Source organism: Pelophylax lessonae (assembly GCF_965119305.1).
Source record: "Pelophylax lessonae genome assembly, chromosome: 3".
NCBI lineage: Eukaryota > Metazoa > Chordata > Amphibia > Anura > Ranidae > Pelophylax > Pelophylax lessonae.
This window is the reverse complement of record NC_138770.1, coordinates 684,316,396-684,332,791: the sequence shown is the minus strand read 5'-3', so window position 1 is coordinate 684,332,791 and position 16,396 is coordinate 684,316,396.

The following is a 16,396-nucleotide window of genomic DNA, read 5'->3' as shown; positions in this document are numbered from 1 at the left end:
CCCCCACCTCCATCAATGAGCCTTGCCCCCCATCTCCATTAATGAGTCTTTCCCCCACCTCCATCAATTAGCCTTTCCCCCACCTCCATCAATTAGTCTTCCCCCCACCTCAATGAATGAGACTCCCTCCCTCCACCTCCATCAATGAGCCTTCCCTCCCCCCACCTACAATGAGCCTTTCCCCCCACCTCCATCAATGAGCCTTTCCCCCCCGACCTCCATCAATGAGCCTTTCCCCCACCTCCATCAATGAGCCTTCCCCCCCCCCACCACCATCAATGAGACTTTCCCCCCACCTCCATCAATTAGTCTTCCCCCCCACCTCAATCAATGAGACTCCCTCCCTCTGGCTCCACCTCCATCAATGAGCCTTCGCTTCCCACCTCCATCAATGAACGTTCCCCCCCTACCTCCATCAGTGAGCCTTCCCTCCCCACCTCCATCCCCACCTCCATCAATGAGCCTTCCCCTCCCCACCTCCATCAGTGAGCCTTCCCCTCCCCACCTCCATCAGTGAGCTTTCCCTCTCACCTCCATCAATGAGCCTTCCCCCCCACCTCCATTAATGAGCCATCCCTCCCCACCTCCACCAATGAGCCTTCCCTCCCCACCTCTATCAATGAGCCTTCCCTCCCCACCTCCATCAATGAGCCTTCCCTCCCAAACCTCTATCAATGACTATTGCAAAAAGATCCCCTGGGGGTGGGACTTTGAATGGCAAAAACCAGAGTTTGAGTAAGTTTGAACGGCTTTATTTGTACAGTCTAGAACATTCATGGACAAAACGTGGAAGTAATTGTGTACATAAATGAAAAACATATAGTGATTAAAAACAAGTGGCCGAACAATACATCACAGATAAGAATGGCTGGGATTTCTTGGAGCGAAGGGACCAGACGCGTTTCGTTGGTAACCTTTCTCAGTGGTCCAGCAGAAAAAATCTCAGACTAGAGATGTGAAACAAATTACGGTCATTAGAAAGAAGGCATAATAGAAAAATATTGCATATAAAGACATTTACATCCATATTTTCTACAAGATGTCTGTTACACCCATATAGGGTCATCAAATTTCGCAGCATAATTTCATATCAACAAGTATTTACATACCTTGAAAAAACATCCTAAGTGTGATGTGGAAAAAAGGCCACAAAGCTTAAGGCCCCATGCACACGGGGCGTTAGAAAAAACGTACGTCAAAGCTAGTTCTGACGCCGGAAAAAGCAGCTGTAAAAACGTGCTTTCAGTAGCTTTTTCCATTGGCGTTATTGCACGTTTTGCCACGTTGCTTTTAGCAGCGTTTTTTTTTTCTTCCATTCAAAATCAATGGTTCCCTATGGAAGCCTATTGATTTGAATGGAGGTCGCACCGCAACACCGCAAGTCGGATCCGACTTGCGGGGCGACTTGCGCTGTGGGAATCTTGAGGAGGAACTCCACACCAAAATGGGGAAAAAACGGCGTGGGGGTCCCCCCCCAAGGTTCCAAAACAGGCCCTTCGGGTCTGGTATGGAATTTGAGGGTAGCCCCATGCCGAAAAAACGGCGTGGGATCCCCCCCAAAATCCATACCAGACCCTTATCCGAGCATACAGCCCGGCAGGCCAGGAAAGGGGAGGGGACGAGCGAGTGGCCCCACCCCCCCTGGACCACACCAGGCCACATGCCCTCAACATGGGGGGGTGTTGGTGCTTTGGGGCAGGGGGGGGCTCTGCACCCCCCACCTCAAAGCACCTTGCCCCCATGTTGATGAGGACAAGGGCCTCATCCCCACAACCCTGGCCGGTGGTTGTGGGGGTCTGCGGGCAGGGGGCTCATCGGAATCTGGAAGCCCCCTTTAACAAGGGGCCCCCCAGATCCCAGACCCCCTCCCTATCTGAATGGGTATGGGGTACACTGTACCCCTACTCATTCACCACATAAAAGGCAGTGTATGGAAATAACGACAAGAGACGTTTTGGAAAGTTTATTAAAAATCTTCATCCGACTCTTCTTGTCTTCTCCTCTCCGGGGTCTTCTCCTCTCCAGGGTCTTCTGCTCTTTTGCTGTCCGCCCTTCTTGTCTTCTCCTCTCCAGGGTCTTCTGCTCTTTTGCTGTCCCCCCTTCTTGTCTTTTCCTCTCCGGGGTCTTCTGCTCTTTTGCTGTCCCCTCTTCTTGTGTTCTTCTCTCCGGGGTCTTCTGCTCTTTTGCTGTCCCCTCTTCTGCTGTCCTCTCTTCTGCTCTTTTGCTGTCGGCTGTCGGCTCTTCTTCCTTCGGTCCTCCTCCGACAACGTCTCCGCTGATTATGCCTATCTCCGGTCTCTGCAGCTTATTATATAGCCATTAGGGGCGTGGCCCCGATGACGTCATCAGGAGGCCCCGCCCCTCATGTCACAGATGACGTCATCTGTGACATGAGGGGCGGGGCCTTTACCTGATACTTGGTGACAAGGTATAAACCTACTATATCTATTTCTATGCACCCCTTAAGAACCAATATGAGTGCTCTGTATGTTACATACTGGATTGATAAATGACTTAGTGAGAATGACCAATATTGATATATCTGTCTACTAAATTATGTGCATCACAAAGCACTCATATATATATACTGTTCTGAGGGATCCCAACGACCTGATATTTTCTACATTTACAACTGGCATTTTTTCTATTCTTATCTAGAAGCACACAAATTTCTTACCAGAGACCACTCAATTATTGAGGGGATGTCTGGGGTCTCCCACATTTTTGGTTTCCATGTGTCTCATGGTGGTGATGCTATCCACTGCTTCCCTATTTTACACCAAGGACCCCTGGTTCTGTCTGACCTACCCCCATTTCTTATATCATACACAGGAACTCCCCCCATTAAAGGAGACATATACTTTCTGATTAGGCTACATTATCGCCTTTGCAAGGAATCTACGTTGGACATATATCTCTACCGTATGTATACAACTTTACAATCCTATACGATATCCATTGTAGGTATGGACACACAATATGGGCCATATTAATATCCACTAATATTCTATTCACAGACGCCGCACAGTGTGGGCCACCTTTTTGGTGATCCTCGTGGGAGTCTCTTGTGGGACAGCTGCACCCCTCCCGTCTCATATAGCCATCTGCACCTTGATACTTGACATGTCAATTGGTACAAAATTATGTTTAAAGGCCAGACAAAGACCTAGAGAGGCTGATACCCGGTGAATTCTGTCGATAATACAAGCCAGAGACATCTCTGGCTTTGTTTTTTAAGCTTTGTGTCCTTTTTTCCACATCACACTTAGGATGTTTTTTCAAGGTATGTAAATACTTGTTGATATGAAATTATGCTGCGAAATTTGATGACCCTATATGGGTGTAACAGACATCTTGTAGAAAATATGGATGTAAATGTCTTTATATGCAATATTTTTCTATTATGCCTTCTTTCTAATGACCGTAATTTGTTTCACATCTCTAGTCTGAGATTTTTTCTGCTGGACCACTGAGAAAGGTTACCAACCGAAACGCGTCTGGTCCCTTCGCTCCAAGAAATCCCAGCCATTCTTATCTGTGATGTATTGTTCGGCCACTTGTTTTTACTTCCACGTTTTGTCCATGAATGTTCTAGACTGTACAAATAAAGCTGTTCAAACTTACTCAAACTCTGGTTTTTGCCATTCAAAGTCCCACCCCCAGGGGATCTTTTTGCAATAGTCTTTACTTAGGGATGCTGGCAATTTCCAGGGTAACCACCGCATCCGAATTCTCTATTCCAACCTCTATCAATGAGCATTGGCCTTGACTCCTTCCTTGAACCACTTTTGGTCGGACCTGACCTCTGCAGACTGGGAACATCCCACAAGAGCTGCAGGTTTGGAGTTGCTCTGACCCAGTCATCTAGACCAGCCTTTCTCAACCTTGTCAACACAGGAACACTTGAAATAAATTTCTGGTCTCGGAGAACCCCTGCTAAAAATTAAAACTCTACAACTCATGACACATTAGTGTGACAGTCAGTGGGAAGAATGCTCCTTACTCTTGTCATCATTGGGAAGAATTACCCCCCTTACAGATAGCTAAAAGGAACATTGGTGTCATTGGGAACTTATCTGAGAGGGAGGAATTGCCCAGTTCTCAAGGAACCCCTAGAACCCCTCAGGAGGAACCCTGGTTGAGAAACCGTGGTCTACACATTACAATTTGGTCTTTGTCAAAGTCCCTCCAATCCTTCAGATGCCATTGTAAGGATATAATCCATGTTATTCACTTCGCCCGTCAGTGGTCAGAATGTTATGGCTGATCGGTGTATATTTGAAGTAATTGCACTGATGGAAAAATCTGATTGATAATTTGTATCTTTTAGTAAATAGAATTTATACAAAGTGAACGTCCTTTTCTCGCAGGTCCTCCTCTGACCTCTTCATGGGTCCCATCTGCTTTGGTCAGGAGAAATGCGTCAGAGCAGGAATTGACTTTCCCGGCTCTTGTTTGTTGTTTATTTATCGTTATTTATTTTTTATGTTCTACGTTTGTTTTCCTGTTCGTCCCGGAGACGTGGCGTGCAGCCGGCGGAATATTTCAGGAACGTTCTCTTTTATTTCCAGACCAGAAACAATTTCATTGTCAGACGTAACTGCGATTTCTCCAGAAACAATTCACGCTCTCAGACAGGTGGGATGACAATGTAGCTGTTGTTCTTCCCGGAGTAATGACCGGAATTTTTCTCACACCCGCCTGGCTGACACCTGGAAATGCGCTGTTTCCAGGCGCCTGATGACATATCCAGTCTGTCACAGGGTCAGATTGTTTTTCAGGCAAGTTTTTAAAAAGTAAAAATGGAAAAGAAAAGATACATTTATGTCATTCTACATCGTCTTCTCTGACCAAAAGTTTGTGGTTTTGTTCAGTCAGCTTGCTGATCTAGACACCCCTGCCACACAGCACAACCAGGATCTGACCTAACTGCTCTCCACGGTAGCAATACAGCTTCGTCAAGCCTCAGCCTCCTGCCTGTGATTGGATAATGAAGGAGCAGCAACACACTAATGAAGTCAGCCCTGAGCTCTCCTCTCCTATCAGCCAGCTCCCTGTACTAAAGCCCGATTGGCTTACAGGTTTGTCCTTTCTCTCCGTCAGAGTTCTGCTGTACAGGGAATTATAGGCAGCTAGTATACAGACAGATTAAGATATTATTTAAAGTGGTTGTAAAGGGTGAAGGCTTTTAACCTTCATGCAGCTTCAGTGTGCAGCTCTCTGCGAAGCCCCCCCACCAATACTTACCCGAGCCTGATCCAGCGATGTGGAGAGAGCAGCGGCTCTCCTTGGTCTCTCTCTCTCTCCTCCTTGGCTGAGACACAGCAGCAGTAGTCCATCACAGCCATCACTCGCCGACCGCAATTTGTACACTGAACAAAATTATAAACGCAACACTTTTGTTTTTCCCCCCATTTTTCATGAGCTGAGCTCAAAGATCTCAGACTTTTTCTATGTACACAAAAGGCAGATTTCTCTCCAATATTCTTCACAAATCTGTGTAAATCTGTGTTAGTGATCACTTCTCCTTTGCCGAGATAATCCGTCCACCTCAGAGGTGTGGCATATCAAGATGCTGATTGGACAGCATGATTATTGCACAGGTGTGCCTTAGGCTGGCCACAATAAAAGGGCACTCTAAAATGTGCAGTTTAACTGTATGGGGGGGGAGGGTTCAAGGGGGGGGGGGGTTCTGATGAGACCAAGATAAACTTATTTGGTTCAGATGGTGTCAGGCGTGTGTGGCGGAAACCAGGTGAGGAGTACAAAGACAAGTGTGTCTTCCTACAGTCAAGCATGGTGGTGGGAGTGTCATGGTCTGGGTCTGCATGAGTGCTGCCGGCACTGGGGAGCTACAGTTCATTGAGGGAACCATGAATGCCAACATGTACTGTGACATACTGAAGCAGAGCATGATCCCCTCCCTTCAGAGACTGGGCCGCAGGGCAGTATTCCAACATAACGACCCCAAACACACCTCCAAGACGACCACTGCCTTGCTAAAGAAGCTGAGGGTAAAGGTGATGGACTGGCCAAGCATGTCTCCAGACCTAAACCCTTTTGAGCATCTGTGAGGCATCTTCAAATGGAAGGTGGAGGAGCGCAAGGTCTCTAACATCCACCAGCTCCGTGGAGTCATCACGGAGGAGTGGAAGAGGACTCCAGTGGCAACCTGTGAAGCTCTGGTGAACTCCATGCCCAAGAGGGTTAAGGCAGTGCTGGAAAATAATGGTGGCCACACAAAATATTGACACTTTGGACATTGTCACTTAGGGGTGTACTCACTTTTGTTGCCAGCGGTTTAGACATTAATTGCTGTGTGTTGTGTTATTTTGAGGGGACAGTAAATTTACACTGTTATACAAGCTGTACACTCACTACTTTACATTGTAGCAAAGTGTCATTTCTTCAGTGTTGTCACATGAAAAGATAGAATAAAATATTTACAAAAATGTGAGGGGTGTACTCACTTTTGTGAGATACTGTATATATACGTGATCCTGCATTTCTGGGTATCGGGCGCACATACGTGCCGCTGGAGGCTTGCTCCAGAAGTGGTTAAAGGAAGAAACTACCCGCCTGCTGTCAGTTACATGCCGTCGCTGTCATCGGAAGCCTCATTCAAACGATCAGCCGAGGTGCGGCTCTTCAGGTATAAAAAAAACGATTTCAGGTACTTAACGCCGGCTGAATTATAAAACATATTCTTGACTCGTGACGGAATTCTTAAATAAACCAAAAGAGCGTTCGTCTCTATTTGCCGATCGTTCCTGGTAGCAATATCAACTCCCTTCTCTTAGCGGCGGATTAAAATGCCGCTATTTTACTTTGTCACTCCAACTCTTTTGAATAGCATTTCTGAGCAGATAAGAAGGACTTTATTTTTTTATTTCTTTTTGAGAACAGAGGAATCGCTGGGATCTGTCAGGAAAACAATACGCGGTTTGTCAGAATCGCTCGCAGGAAAATAACAGCCGTCGTACTTTAAACAAGGAATCATAACCGCATAGCGGGCTGGCGTCCAAGAAAACACCCGTATCTCCGGCAAGCATATTCAACGCACAGCGTAATGTAATCAGAACCCGAGTGCCAAAATCTGCATGCGGTAAAAAAGCCGGAGATGTGGAGCGCGGCGTGAGATCTTTCAACTATATTTTTTAAAAAGCCGTTAAAAACGTTTTCCTGCGTATTCTTTCGAAGCGAATATTAAAGTCGGCTCCTTTCTGGATGGCGCCGGGGAAGAAGCTCACCCCCTCTGTGAAAAGTTTATTCGGTGGGGAAACCTGCTGCGTTATTTTCTTCATTTGCCTCCTTCCGTCGCAATTTTTTATTGCTAATACAGACAGGCGCACAAAGTGACACTTATTAAAGATTGGATACATTTTTGGGATTGTTAGTGGCGGTGGGTGAGAGTCATGGTGTCGTATCGGCTTATAGATTCTTTCTGGAAATTTGGAATTACGTGATGTAAAAATGATAACGCGTGATAGCAAGAGGTGAAATGATCTGCGTCCAATCTGATAGCGACTTACAAATCCTGACATGTCACAAAATAAAGAGGTCTGTTTAAAAAAAATCACATTTGATTTGTGATTGACAGTGATTTGTGAATCTGCTCACCAGCACAAGGAGTGAGCAGGAGGGGCGGCTGCCCTGGGCACTGTGGTATCATGTGAGGTGGGGGGGGGGGGGCACCATGAGGAAATTGAGGGGGGAGGGGATTTGTGTTAGAAAGGGGAATTTGGGGGTGGCAGGGGGTAAGAATTGTTCTAGGAGGGGACATTTGGGGAGTAGTAATTTGGGGGGGGGATTTGTGTTGGGAGGGGGTAATTGGGGGGTTTGTGCTAGAAAAGGCAATATGGTGGGGGAGAGGGGGAGGGAAACTTGTGCTGGGAGGGGGATTTGGAGTGGGGGAAGAGGATTTGTGCCTGAATGGGAAATTTGAGGGGCAGAGGATTTGTGCTTGGAGGGGGATTTTTTTTTTTTTTTTTTGGGGGGGGGGGGGGTTTATGATGGGGGCATATGGGTACAGAGAGGATTTGAGCTGGGAGATGGGGTTTCAGCTGGGGGGCAGGGATTTGTTCCGGGAGAAGGGGGAAGTTATGCTTAGGGGGTACGCATGCAGATTAGCGCTACATTGTTTTTGGGAGGGGGGGAGGGGAGGGGAGAGCAATTTTGCTGACACATAATGCTCATGCCTCTTGGGGGGGGGGCACAGTTTGGCATTTTCACCATGGATTCTAGAAGACCTTGTCCCAGGACTGCTGTTCGCACATTTGTTTTGTGTGAATTGGGCAAAAACAAATGAGCCCCCCTTCCCACCTCCATCAATGAGCATCCCCCCCCCCCACCTCCATCAATAAGCCTAACCTCCATCAATGAGCCTATCTTCTCCCACTCTATCAATGAGCCTTCCCTCCCCACCTCCATCAATGAGCCTTCTCTCCCCACATCCATAAATGAGCCTTCCCTCCCCACCTCCATCAATGAGCATTCCTCCCCTACCTCCATCAATGAGCCTCACCTCCATCAATCAGCCTTCCTTCCCCACCTCTATCAATGAGACTTCCCTCCCCACTCCCATCAGTGAGCCTTCCCTCCCCACCTCCACCAATGAGCCTTCCCTCCCCCCCTCCATCAATGAGCCTTCCCTCCCCACTTCCATCAATGAGCCTTGGCCGCCCTCTTGGTTGGTCTTGACCACTGCAGACAATGAACATTCCACAAGAGCTGCAGTTTTGGAGTTGCTCTGACCAAGTCGTCTAGACATTACAATTTGTTTCTTGTCAAAGTCCCTAAATTCCTTACACTTGTCCATTTTTTCCGCTTTCAACACATCAACTTCAGAGACAACATGTTCACTTGCTGCCTAATATATCCCACGCACTTTCAGATGTCATCGTAACCAGATAATCTATGTTACATAGTTAGTGAGGTTGAAAAAAGACATCCGTCCATCCAGTTCAACCTATGATGTGTGTGTGTTTGCTGTTAACCGTACATTGTATACCCCTGTATGTTGTACATTGTATACCCCTGTATGTTGTACATTGTATACCCCTGTATGTTGTACATTGTATACCCCTGTATGTTGTATATTGTATACCCCTGTATGTTGTACATTGTATACCCCTGTATGTTGTGGTCTTTAAGGTGCCCATCTAATAGTTTTTTGAAACTATTGATGCTCCCTGCTGATACCACTGCTTGTGGAAGAGAATTCCACATCCTTACCGCTCTGACAGTGAAGAACCCCTTACGTATTTTAAGGTTAAACCACCTTTCCTCTAGTTTTAGTGAGTGGCCACGTGTCTTATTGTATTCCCTTTCTCTGAATAGTTTGTTCCTTATGCTTGGGTCGCCAGTACAGTATTTGTACATTGATATCATATCAATCGTCTCTTCTCCAGAGAGAATAGGTTCAGTGCTTGTAGTCTTTCCTCATAGCTGATGTCCTCCATTCCCCTAATTATTTTTGTTGCCCTTCTCTGGACTCTTTCCAGTTCCAGCACATCCTTCCTGAGGACCGGTGCCCAGAACTGGACAGCATACTCCAGATGTGCCCGGACCAGAGTCTTGTAGAGCGGGAGAATAATCTCTTTATTTCTGGAGTGAATCCCCTTTTTTATACATCCCAGTATTCTGTTGGCTTTGCTTGCAGCGGCTTGGCATTGCATGCCACTGCCAAGCCTGTTGTCTACCAGTACCCCCAGGTCCTTTTTCCATCCTAGACTCACCCAGAGGTTCCCCCCCTAGTGAGTAGCTTGCTTTCTGGTTTCTGGCCCCCAGGTGCATTACTTTACATTTTTCAACATTAAACCTTATCTGCCATGTAGTTGCCCACCCCGTTTTTTTGTTCAGGTCCGCTTGTAAGGTTTCCACATCCTGCATAGAAGATATTGGCATGCTTAGTTTAGTATCATCCGCAAATACTGAGATTGTACTAGATATCCCCTCCTCTAGATCATTTATGAATAAATTAAACAGGATTGGTCCCAGGACAGAACCCTGGGGGACCCCACTTTCCACACCCGCCCAGTCCGAGTACTCCCCATTAATCACCACCCTCTGGACTCTCCCCTGGAGCCAGTTCTCTATCCAGGTACTCACCTTATGGTCCATACCTACCTTCCTTAGTTTGTACCGTAAGCGTTTGTGGGGAACGGTGTCAAAGGCCTTTGCAAAGTCCAGATACACCACATCCACAGGCTTACCTTTATCTAGGTGGCAGCTCACTTCATCGTAGAAGGTTAATAGATTGGTTTGGCAAGAACGATTTTTTATGAATACATGCTGATTACTACTTATAATACCGTTTTCATTACTAAAGTCTTGTATGTGGCCCCTAACATCCCCTCCAAAATCTTGCAGACTACAGATGTTAGGATGACCGGCCTATAGTTACCCGGGATATATCTCGGCCCCTTTTTAAATATTGGTACCACGTTGGCTTTTTTCCAATCAGCTGGCACCATACCCGTCTGTAAACTATCCTTAAAGATCAAGAATAATGGTCTGGCAATCACCTGGCTGAGCTCTTTAAGAACCCTCGGGTGCAAGCCATCCGGTCCCGGGGATTTATTTATGTTAAGTTTCTCTAGTTTAGCTCTAAGTCTATCTTCTGTTAGCCATGGCGGCAATTCCTGAGGTGTGTTGTTTAGTTTGGCCTTACAAGCTGGGTTAGTGTAGCCCCCCGATTCTTTTGTGAAGACTGAAGAGAAGAAATTATTTAACACTTACGCCTTTTCTCTGTCCTCAGTGGGCATATTTCCTTTGTCATCTTTTATGGGGCCAATGTGTTCTGGCCTCGCTTTCCTACTGTTTATATACTTAAAGAATTTCTTGGGGTTCTTTTTACTCTCCTCCGCTATATGTCTCTTGTGTTCTATTTTAGCCGCCCTGATTTCGTCTTTACATTTCTTATTGCACTCTTTGTAATGCTTAAATGCTGCCAATGACCCCTCAGTCTTGTATTTTTTGAAGGCCTTTTCTTTAGCATTAATATGCATTTTTATGTTGGAGTTTAGCCACCCAATGTTTAGTTTTGCTCTTTTAAATTTATTTCCCTTTGGAATGCACTGGCCAATCCCCTTGTTAAGTATGCTCTTGAAGCACTCCCATTTTTCCTCCGTGTTCTTTGTTCCCAGGGTTCTATCCCATTTGATATTTTCTAGCAGCGAGTGCAGTTTTGGGAAATTGGCTCTTTTGAAATTCAGTGTCCTTATATTACCCTTGTGTTTCCTATTACTGTAATTAATACTGAAACTTATTGACCTATGGTCACTGTTTCCTAAGTTGTCCCGTATTTCTATATCCGTGAGCAGGTCTGCATTGTTAGTAATCAGTAGGTCAAGTACCGCATTGTTTCTTGTCGGTGCATTCACCATCTGACCCATAAAATTGTCCTGCAGGACATTTAGGAACTGCCGAGCCTTGGCTGAGTGTGCGGTTCCTACTGCCCAGTCTATATCCGGATAATTAAAGTCCCCCATTATAATGACATTTCCTATCCTTGCTGCCAATCCTATCTGTAAAATGAGGTCCGCCTGTTATCACTTCACCTGTCAGTGGTTAGAATGTTATGGTTGATCAGTGTATATAAACTTTACAAATGAACTCTGTGCACAGTCCCACGCTGAAAACACGCCGCATTAGGATTTGCTGCCAGAAGGAGCTGAAAAAGAAGAATCACCACGGAGGAGGAAAAACAAGTTAGGAGTTGGGAGGAATGAGATGAAGTTAATAAAGTTTCTCCGGCAGTAGAGTGAGTATAGAAGGATTCTAGTGATGATGGCTGGGGGCGATCGGCTCCTGTCAGTGATATCTTCTCTAGACGCGCGTTCTGCGTCACTCTTCCTGCGTGCTTCAAGGGGTCTGTTCAAAGGAGAAATAAACATTTCTCTTCCCGTAGATGAAAAAGAAAAACAATGGAGCTTGTCAGGATGCATGGCGCTGCTTCTGCGTTTTTGAAGAATGGACAGGTTTTTCATTTTGTATTATTGACCGACCACTCGTCGCCACCATCCAATCCAGATACCTAGATCCGGGGTGTTACCAACACATCCAAGGGACAATCTACTCAAAATGTAAAATTCAGTGTTTGGTGGATTCTGGAGAGATATCTCTTCTGTCTCTCTGAGACTCTATTGGCGAGATCTTTGCGCTTCCCGGGTCTGTACACCTGCTGTGGCCATTATGAGGGGTTCCCACTATCCCTGTGCTGAGGTCTGGGGTCTTTACACCCAATGTGTCAATTATGAGGGGTTCCCACAATCCCTGTGCTGAGTTCCTGGGTCTGTACACCTGCTGTGCCCATTATGAGGGGTTCCCAAAACCACTGTGCTGATTTCTGGGGTCTGTACACCCGTTGTGTCCATTATGAGGGGTTTCCACCATCTCTGTGCTGAGTTCCTGGGTCTATACTCCTGCTGTGCCCATTATGAGGGGTTCCCAAAACCACTGTGCTGAGTTCCGGGGTCTGTACACCCGTTGTGTCAATTATGAGGGGTTCCCACAATCCCTGTGCTGAGTTCCTGGGTCTGTACACCTGCTGTGTCCATTATGAGGGGTTAATTTTGTTTATTGAAAAAATCTTACAAACAGCAACTTATATACAATAAAACCATAATAAATAAATTAATAAATAACATATTTACAAAATAATTAAATATAACTATACAAAACCAAAAACGAAACAAGAACATGATAAATAAACCAAATTGCGCACAGCATAAACCCTACGAGAGAGCCAGACTAAGGAACATCACCGTCACCATGCATGGAGCCTTTTATCAAAAATATATTTTATCTGAAAATCTAGGGGAGTGAAGCATGGACAGAAAGAAAAGCCGCACACCCCGAGATCAACAGGCAGCAGCTACAGAGTCCTGATATTACTCCACGCCTTTATCCAGGCCTCCTGCTGCCACCTGTCTTTCTCAAGACCCTGAATCTTCTCAACCTCACCCAGAATGTTCTGCACCACCACCTCAACAGGGAGGATTTTACTCCGTAAGGATACCTGGCACCGTGCATTCCACGTGAAATAACGGACTACTAGACTAACTTAAAAAAGTGTTTCCAAATCATAATCCCAGCGAGTCTGGAATGCCCCATACACCCACTCTGCATAACTCATATGGGGGAGGAAGGTTACACTCAGAGCCCTCCCTACCCTCTTGTAAACCTCTATATTAAAAGGGCATTGAAGCAGAAAATGATCTATGGACTCCACCACTCCTCCACACTCTACTCTCGGGCAGCCCCAATCACTCATAGAAAGGTTGGCCTTCACATATAGTTTTCCATGGAAAGCGAGCCAAGCCTGATCCCTAAACTTCATTGGGATTCTCTCCAAATTAATCAATCGCAAACCCTCCCCCAAAACCAGGCTTGGGAAATCCCTTAAGGCCAGTGGTTCGCAAAAAACAGAGCTCATGATCAGCTTCTCAAGAAGTTTCCTTGGAAGAGATCTAACTTCCACTGCCGTTACTTGCCACACTGCTGAAGTATTTTCAAACACGGGGCAACATAAGCCGGGAGCTTAGCATGTTTGATCCTCAGGCTTTTCACTGGCCCACCAGTTTCCCAGTTTTGCAAAAAGGGCCTAAACCAGGACTGGAAAACATCCACCCACCCAGGCGGTATCTCTGCCAACATGTTACCTAGGTTGTACTCAGGGCCGGTGCTAGACTATTTTACGCCCTAGGCAAGACCAGCTACTTGCACCCCCCCCCCCAAAAAAGGGGAAGGGGTTAAAAACTCCTCTATGTCATACCCAGTGACCCTGATCCGATGGTTCCTCCATGTTATGCTTTCATACCCAGTGACCCCCCCCATATTCCTCCATGTCACACTCGGTGACCCTAATGTCCCTCCGTGTCACACCCAGGGACTTTGATGTTTTTCCATGTCACACCCTTGGACCCCAATATTCCTCCATGTCATGCTGTCATACCCACTGACCCTGATGTTCCTGTTACACCCGGTAACCCCTATCCTCCATGTCACACCTGGTGACTCTGATTCCCCATGGCACACCTGGTGACCCCGATTCCCTTTCATACCAGAGATGCTCCATGTAACACCCAGGGACCCCGATCCCCTGTTCTGGGGACACTAACTGGGCGGTATGAAGAGAGTGGCCCCCACTCTGCCCTCCTTCACAGTGATCCTGCTGATTCCTTCTCCCAGGACGCTCCTCTCCTGGACCACAGTGCTCACCACAGCTCCAACCGGCTCCTGGTGGAGGGAAAAGCAGCAGTCAGCGAGCTCCGCATGTCCTTTATCACCCACCTCCTCAGACCATTCTGGTGCCTCGTCGCTTCTGCCCCAGTAAAGGTTCCGCCCTCCAGTGCCGAGCTCCGGCTCAGGTTCAGCTCTCCTCCGCTCCCTGCTTAATACCAACCCAGGCAAATGAACGGCAGTGCAGAGAGTCACTTCCTGCCTGGGGTTAAGGCCGTTCAGCTCCAGCTGAAGAGGATCATCATGCAGGCAGCACTCTGGTGGGCTCCATTCCTGCCTCTTGGGGCCCCTCCAACAGTGGTGGAAAGCCAGGGCCTGATAGTTCCTCCACTGCCCAAGACACCTGGCATCTTTCTCTGTCCCTTCTTCCTCCCTTACCGCCACCTCTCCCCTCAGCTCACAATAATTATTCATGATGGAGAGAGAGTGCCGACTCCTGGCTGCGCCCCTAGGTGGCAGTGCGCCCTAGGCGGCTGCCTAGTTTGCCTAGTGGAAGCACCGGCCCTGGTTGTACTTTACGAACATCAGAGAGAAAGAGGCAGTTCCTGTCCCATTTTGTCTGGGGACCATAGATGTTAATCAGGCACAGGTCCTGCCCCCTCACAGAGACATCCAAAATCATGCATCTCCCAATCTCTACCTCAAATACTCGTCGGCACGTTACCATACCGGAAAAAAGTACCACAATCCCGCCGTAAGACTCGGCCGCGGGAGACCAAAAGGAGGGACCACAGCTCCACTCCTTCTTTGCCAAATGTATATCAGCCAGACTACTCAGATGGGTCTCTTGCAAAAACAAAATGTCAGCATCAAACTCGCTGAGCAAAAAAAGGAGCATATGACAAGCACTCACTGATTTTAAGCCGGCAACATTAATGGTTGCCACTTTTAACAGAGTGGGAACTTCCATTAGGATAATTGAGGCTGCCGTTTCTTAGCCTGACTACTCTCTCTCCCTGGAGAACCAGTGCGCTTCAGTGCACCCTGGGACTCATCCATAGAAGACGCTGTGCTCAACGAGTCCCATTCATCATCATCATCTGACAGGACCCAAATTTATTTGCCAAAGGCAAAACCTTAGGACCTGGGGTAACTGAACACCTTTTTCTTCTTCTTTTGCCCTTCTTCCTTTTCTCCTCCAACCATTCCATATCATCCTTGGACAAACTGGAAATAACAGTTTCCCCACTCTTACCCTCCCCTTCACCCCCCTCCCCCCCCACTCTCCCTTATCTTATCTGCCACCAGGCCAGCCTCTTTACCATTCTCCCCACTCCTCTGCACCCCATGGTCCCTAATAGAAGCCCTGCAATGTCGAGAGGGGGGGGGGGGGGGGGATTGGCACTACACTTGATGCCCCTACCTCAGCACCTCTTGCCGCATCTGCAATTTTGGAAGACATAGACACAGAAGGATTGGACACATTCTCAGTAACTGAAACCTTAGATACAGCCTGGGAAGACACAGGCACACTAGGCAAACGCACAGACTGGGGCTCAACAGACTTGGAATACACTGACACACTTGGCATTGGCACAGACTGGGGCACCACAGACTGGGAAGACACAGGCACACTAGGCAGATGCGCAGACTGGGGCACCACAGACTGGGAAGACACAAGCACACTGGGCATTGGCACAGACTCAGAGGGAATCGCAGGCACCCTAGCTGCTGAGCTCTGAGCATCCTCCATGTCCAGGCAGAAGAACTCCCTCATGAGCTCAGGCTGGTTATGCATTGCCTCAGGACACTGACTATAAGGATGCCCCACCGCATTGCACAGGTTGCATTTTATAATGTTACAATCCTTTGCCAAATGCCCTAAATCCTGACACAGAGAGCAATTCATCACCGTACAGGAGGATGCAAAGTGCCGTTTATCCCCCCCCCCCTTTTACACAGCTTTGGCTGGCCCGAATAGAAGATGGTCAGCCTGTCCCTCCCCAGGGAAGCTGAGGATGGCAGATGCTGGATGACATTGTCATTGTTTCTTAGTTTTAGCTGCACAGACCATCCCACCGTCCATATTCCCCGATCATACACAATTTTCTTTAAGGGGCTCAGGATGTCTCCATATCTCTTCAACCATAAAGATAAATCCCCTTGTGGTATGGATTCATGCGGATAAGAATTGTCACCATTTTAATGAGTG